This window comes from Myotis yumanensis, unplaced genomic scaffold (genome assembly GCF_028538775.1).
Source record: "Myotis yumanensis isolate MYYU_CA2020_CCGP unplaced genomic scaffold, mMyoYum1.0.hap1 SCAF_2, whole genome shotgun sequence".
Taxonomy (NCBI): Eukaryota; Metazoa; Chordata; class Mammalia; order Chiroptera; family Vespertilionidae; genus Myotis; species Myotis yumanensis.
In genome coordinates this window covers 115,474,401-115,480,657 of record NW_027223753.1, presented here as the reverse complement: position 1 = coordinate 115,480,657, position 6,257 = coordinate 115,474,401, and the positions used below count along the sequence as shown (strand labels likewise).

At 40.3% G+C, this 6,257-nt stretch overlaps 1 pseudogene; it reads left to right on the top strand.

Annotated features, from left to right (window-relative positions):
- Window positions 1-2,034: 2,034 nt before the first annotated feature.
- Window positions 2,035-2,792, top strand: LOC139002563 (procathepsin L pseudogene; annotated as a pseudogene).
- The last annotated feature ends 3,465 nt before the right edge of the window (window positions 2,793-6,257 follow it).

Genomic DNA, 6,257 nt, shown 5'->3' with positions numbered 1-6,257 from the left:
TTCCATGCTTCAAAGCCCCTATTGACCAATCTGGCTAGCTGTTCTTAGGGTAAATAGGTCCATCTTTTTTTCTATGATGATGAAGAGCTGCCACCTGGCTTCTGCTCTTCCTGGGTTTTGTCACACCCATGGACACTAGGGAATCCAATTCCATAATAGCATCTGCCACCATAGGCCACCATTCAGAGAGGTTCACCACCATCAAGCTTTTTCATGCACCCTTTACCAGTACATTACTTAGCTTAATGAAGAGAATATTCTCTAGGCAATTCCAAAAAACATAGCCATCTGATGAGATCTTTGATTTTATATGTTAGATCAATTCCAGTATTATATTAATTGTTTTATATTTTCTGTATCTTATACTGTTTTGACATATTTCAAGGGCCTTACAGATCTAGAGATAGAGAGAGCTCCCCCTGCTCCAGGGCTAATTCCTGGGAGGGGCGAATGACTTATTTAAAAGACATATTTCATGTGCAGACTATCTGAGCCAGTGCTGTGTACCCACTCACCTTCTTATCTAACTCTCATAAACCAAGCCAAAAGTTCTCATGCCCTAAATCAACCCAAAGCCAGCTACCAGACAACCCCCAAAGCCTACCAGAATTTTTCAAGTTAGCCAATCCTAAACTGTAAACTCTGTGCTGCCTTGTTTTTACCACAGAAACTCAATAAAGGCTTTTGCCTCAGCTTTCTCCTTGCTCCTGCTTCTGCTTCCTGACCAGATTGTGTGTGTTCCCCTATGGTCCTGTGCAGCACGGCATGTGCCCGTTTCTCAGAAAATGTAAGTAACAAATTTGTTTTTCAATGGTATTGATGCCTTCCTGCCAGCACTCAGTTATCTTTATTAGTTAAAATCCCACAGGTGTACTTTTAATGCAAATATGCTCACATATTCTGAACATTTTGATTCCTTTCACTGCCAAGGCATCTCCCACATTTCCATTTCATTTAACATCAGCCACCATTTTGTCCAATATTTTATAAACCATTCCAGGACGATATTAGGACTATTTCTGGGAGACCTTTCCAGGGCATTAAATCTTGTGTCACATCAGGGTGGTGTCATGTCAACAGGTTCTTCATTATCCAATCTTAAATTACACATTCTTTAGTCCAGTACCTTTGAGATCCATTTGCCAGCATGTCTAATGTCTCCTGCTGCCCATACTAGCAAGGTCCAGTAGTTTTTTTCTGAGTCTATTCTTGTTCCTTCCCTAGAGGGCCAGCACTCTTTTCCTTGGGCAAGATAATTGGCCTAGTGACCAAGAGAGAAAATGAATCAGGTTTGAGAAGAATGAACTGTCTTACAAGGCATCTACTAAAGAGAGTCTTCTGCGTAGTCTTTAACCAAGAGGCTCTCTTATACTAAGAGATTATACTTATACTTCTGTGATTCTAGAACTTTCAAAGATAACTGCAGTCATTAGTCTTCCTTGCATTTCTTTATAGTTTTATCATTTAAGTGTGTATCTCTAGAAACTATAGTTCACTGTTGTACATTTCCTTTATACTCAAGTCTTTTAAGCCTCTTGTAACTTATCTATTCTTTTCATTATAACTCATCTATTGAAGAAGCTGGGCCATGTAACTCATGATCTGAATTTTTCTAATTAGATGCACATAGTGTAAATCAACATGTTCTCTGTTTTCTGTATATTTTTCAAAATTTCAGCTGAAATTAGAGATTCAATTTGCCTCTGTGAAAGGAGCTTCAGGGGGTAAAATAATCTGGTTTAGGGAGTTTTAGAAATAAAGAGGGTCCATGGGGGAGGAAGGCTCGAAGCCCATTGATGGAGGCTTGGTGCTGCCAAAAGGCATACATTCACAGAGAGCAAAAGGCGCTACAGGATAAGGGGGGAGGAAGACATCCATTCACAGAAGATAGGGAAAAGCCACATGGTATGGGGAGAAAGAGGAAACAAACTTTCACAGGGGATAGAGAAATGCTGACAAATGGGAGAAAGAGGAAAACAGATTTTCACAGGAGAATTCTACCATTGAAAGGGGAGAGAAAGAAGGGAGTCCCACATGGGGTTTATGACCAATGAAGAATTCAGGCAGGTAATGAATGGCTTTCAAAACTGGAAGCACAAGAAAAGACAGATATTCTGGGAACCTCCTCTTTGCTGAAATACCCCCAACTGTTGATCGGAGAGAAGAAGGCTATGTATCTCCTATGGAGAATCAGGGTCACTGTGGTTCTTGTTGGGCTTTTAGTGCAACTGGTGCCCTTGAAGGACAAATGCTCCGGAAAACTGGAAAACTTATTTCATTGAGTGATCAAAACCTTGTAGCTTACTCTCAGTGTCAAGGCAATGAGGGCTGCAATGGTGGCCTAATGGGTAATGGCTTCTAGTAGGTTCAGTCTAATGGAGGGTTGGACTCAGAGGAATCCTATACATACCATGCAAAGATTGGATCCTGCAAATACAGGCCAGAGGATTCTGTTGCCAATGACACTGGCTTCATGGACATCCCTCAGCAGGAGCGTTCCTTCATGAAGGCAGTGGAAACTGTAGGGCCCATCTATGTTGCTATAGATGCAAGCCATATTAGCTTCCAGTTCTATGAAGATGGCATTTATTATGATCCAAAATGCAGCAGCAAAGATCTAGGTCATGGTGTTCTGGTGGTTGGCTATGTCTTTGAAGGAGCAAAATCAAATAACAATAAATATTGAATTATCAAGAATAGCTGGGCTGTAGAGCTTGGGGCAAGAATGCTACATAAAAATGGCCAAAGACTGGAACAACCACTGTGGCCAACTATCCTACTGTGTGAGATGATGGTGATAAAGAAAGACTTGATTGAGAACAGGATATCCAGAGGAGGAATTTTATCTTAAAACTGACCATATTTTACTTAATGGGATATAACACTTAAATCTTGAAGATACAAATTGTGATTTGAATTCTGTGATGTTTTACACTGGTAAATGTTACCACTTCTTTAATTACTGCTGTAAACAGTTTATATAATTGATTTGCCCAATAACATAAATTTTATGTTTTATAAGTATGTATGAAGTTTTACTTTTTAAAATAAAACTTAATTTTTATTATTAAAATAAATAAATAAAGGCAACATTTTCAAAATGTCAGGTAAATGGAACATTCCCTGTGTAGACTATTGAAACTGGCTTCTTCACTTAGCCTAATGCTTTTGAGATTCATTCATGTTGTTGTGTACTTACTATCATTTCGTACCTTTTTGTTGCTAAGTAGTATTTCATTGTGTTGCTGTACCATAATTTGTTTGTTTATTCATTAGTTGATAGATATTTGGATTGTTTTTCAAATTTGGACTATCCTATATAATAAAAGTCTAATATGCAAATTTACCAAACGGCAGAATGACTGGTCACTATAATGGCACTGACCACCAGAGGGAAGACGCTCAATGCAGGAGCTGCCTCCTGGTGGTCAGTGTGCTCCCACAGGGGGAGTGTTGCTCAGCTTGAAGCCGGGCTCATGTCTGGCAAGCGCAGTGGTGGTGGTGGGAACCTCTCCTGCCTCTGCGGCAGCACTAAGGATGCCCAACTGCTGGCTTAGGCTTGCACACCAGGAGGAGCAGGCCTACGCCATCAGTCGGACATCCCCCAACGGCTCCTGGACTGTGAGAGGGTGCAGGCCAGGCTGAGGGACCCCCCCTGAGTGCACGCATTTTGTGCACCAGGCCTCTAGTTATGAATAAAGTTCTTAAAAACAGTGCATACACGTATTTGTATGGACCTATGTTTTTATTTATCTTGAATAAATAACTAGAGTGAAGCTGTTGAATCCTATGGTAATTGTATGTTTATATAGGAAACTACCAAACTGTTCCCCAAGTTGACTGTGTAATTTTACATTCCCACCAGAAATATATGAGTTGTAGTTGCTCCACATTCATGCCAACTGTTGATACGATCCTTTAGAAAAAATATTAAACATTACCTCTCTAGTGGCATCTCATTATTTAATTTGTATTTCCCTAATGAATAATAATATTAGAAAGTTTTCCTGAGCTTTTCTAATATCTGTTCTTGTTTCTGAGACTATTACATCATTTGTGCATCTAGAAAGGAGGATCCTTATCACAAATCTGTATCATGTTTTTGGTGTAAGATAGCAGAGAATAGCAGGATATTTGGGCAAGAACTGGGATAAGGATGTGACTTAGACTCACATCCAAATGTGACTCTTATTTCTGATATTCAGGGTTAGACCTTTTTCTCAGATTTGTTTAACTGCAGACTCTTCAGAGCTCCAGTGAACTGGATATTTCCTGCCTGGAGTTCAAAATTAAGGTCCATATGAAAAGTTTGTGCTCAATTTGCATATCAAGTTCATGACTCCAAAAATCACAAGGTACTTCCAACTATGAGTAAAATCATTTCTAAAATTCCCTCAAACCATATATTGTATATAGGAATAAAATCTGCATCTGAGAAGAGGAAATAAAAATTATAAAGAATGAATAGTTTAAATAACCCTAGTCAAAGAGATAGATAACAGGGACCCAGTTGGTGTCATTAGTGCCAACCAAACCCCGGAAACAATGAAGCCAGGGGAATCAATAACAAAATACCCATTTAGAACAGTGTAGCTGACCATAGAACGATCACAAACTCCTCTATATGCTCATTCTGATGCATCCACATATTAAAGGACACACCTGGGAAGCTGTTGAATATTCTATTGCGACCTTCCCTTAGGACCTCCCCTGAAACTCCCACCTTTAGAAAACAGATAAAAACCCTCAATACAAAGGACCCAGTGTATTGTTTTCCCTTGGGCATATGCCTTCACCTTTCCCGCACCTTCTTTCTTCAGTGAATATCTTTGCTCTCTTTTTCCTAAGTTCCAAGGGTCCTGACAAGACCTGCAACCAGGGGAGCAGCAGTCAGTGGCAACTGGTCTTTGGCTAACCCCTGGAACCTGTCTCCAAGGGCCCTCCTTCTGCCTAACCTTTCAGTGAGCCAAAAAGCAGCTCTATCTACGCTCACTTCTGTTGCTGTGTTCTTGCTTCTTCCATGCTAAGCCTTTCCTTTGTTTCACTGTCCCAAGCTTTAATAAATATATTCTCAAAATCACCCAGACTCCTGTCTTCAGATTTTTCCTGAATGAAGTCAAGAATCCACGCTTTCCAGATTGTGCCAGGGCAGACCTGCGTTGGTCCCAGTCCCTTTCCAGTGACAATTGTGTTGTAACTGCCTACAGTATTCAGTATAGTAAAATGCTGTACAGGTGATAACTGGAATGGTGAGCTGAGGTGTTTTTCCTGGAATTGTGTCTTGTGACATGAAAGAATGAGTTCTGCGGACCAGAAGATTTAAGCAAAAGTGTGGAAAGTTTATTACAAGCAGATTCAGACTCCCCACAAGGGGAGGAGGACCCAATAATGGGCTGCCCAGTAAAGCGTTGTAGTCCAAGGGTATATATTTGCTACAAGCCTGCTTTATGTCTACCTGTGTCATCACCTGATTGATTCCCTCAGTTGTTTTGCCCAGCAATGGAGCTGAACTTTCCCTGTTTCTATGTGTTCTTTCTCTGTTCCTATGCTGAAATTTCTCTGTTTCTATGCATTCATACACCTTGTTGCTGCAGGCCCTCCCTTGTTTTCCCAGGACTCCTGCTTTGAGTCCAGAAACATTTTATTATTTCTGCAGGATTGGCTCCTGTGGTTAGGCTGGCTCAAACTGCCATGTCTGCCCCTGCCTATGTTTCAACTGCCTTTGTTTTCCCCTGGACCCTTGGCCTGTCTATCTGAGTTTCAAGTTAACCCTCTCACAGGTTTATAACCTAGGAGCTCTAGGGAAAAAGAATTTGTCACCACAAAACATATCTATTTGTCATAGGATTATTTTAAGCTGGTTAATTTAAAGAAACAGCAGATGTGGGAGGAGTTCTAAAAACAAATTGAAGTTACCCTTTGTAAAAGACATTTACATTTATAAGGGAACTTTCCATTTGAAGGGTGTCTCCCTCCCTGTACCAGGATGATGGTGATGACCATATCTGTAAAAACTCTTATCAATGCAAAAGAGCATGAGGTAAATCTGCATAACATTCTTGCCCTTGTTTACTCTGCTTTTTCTGGTAACCCCTCACCACCAACTTCTTTTGTGTTCAGATGAAGATGGTACTTAAGGTGGTAGCTTCAGCCATTTTGGCAAGTTACTTGGTTTTCCTGTTTCCCTCCCATGTATCCAGGAGGTATACATGTTATTAAACTTATGTTTTCCTTCTGTTAATCTGTGTTTTATTACA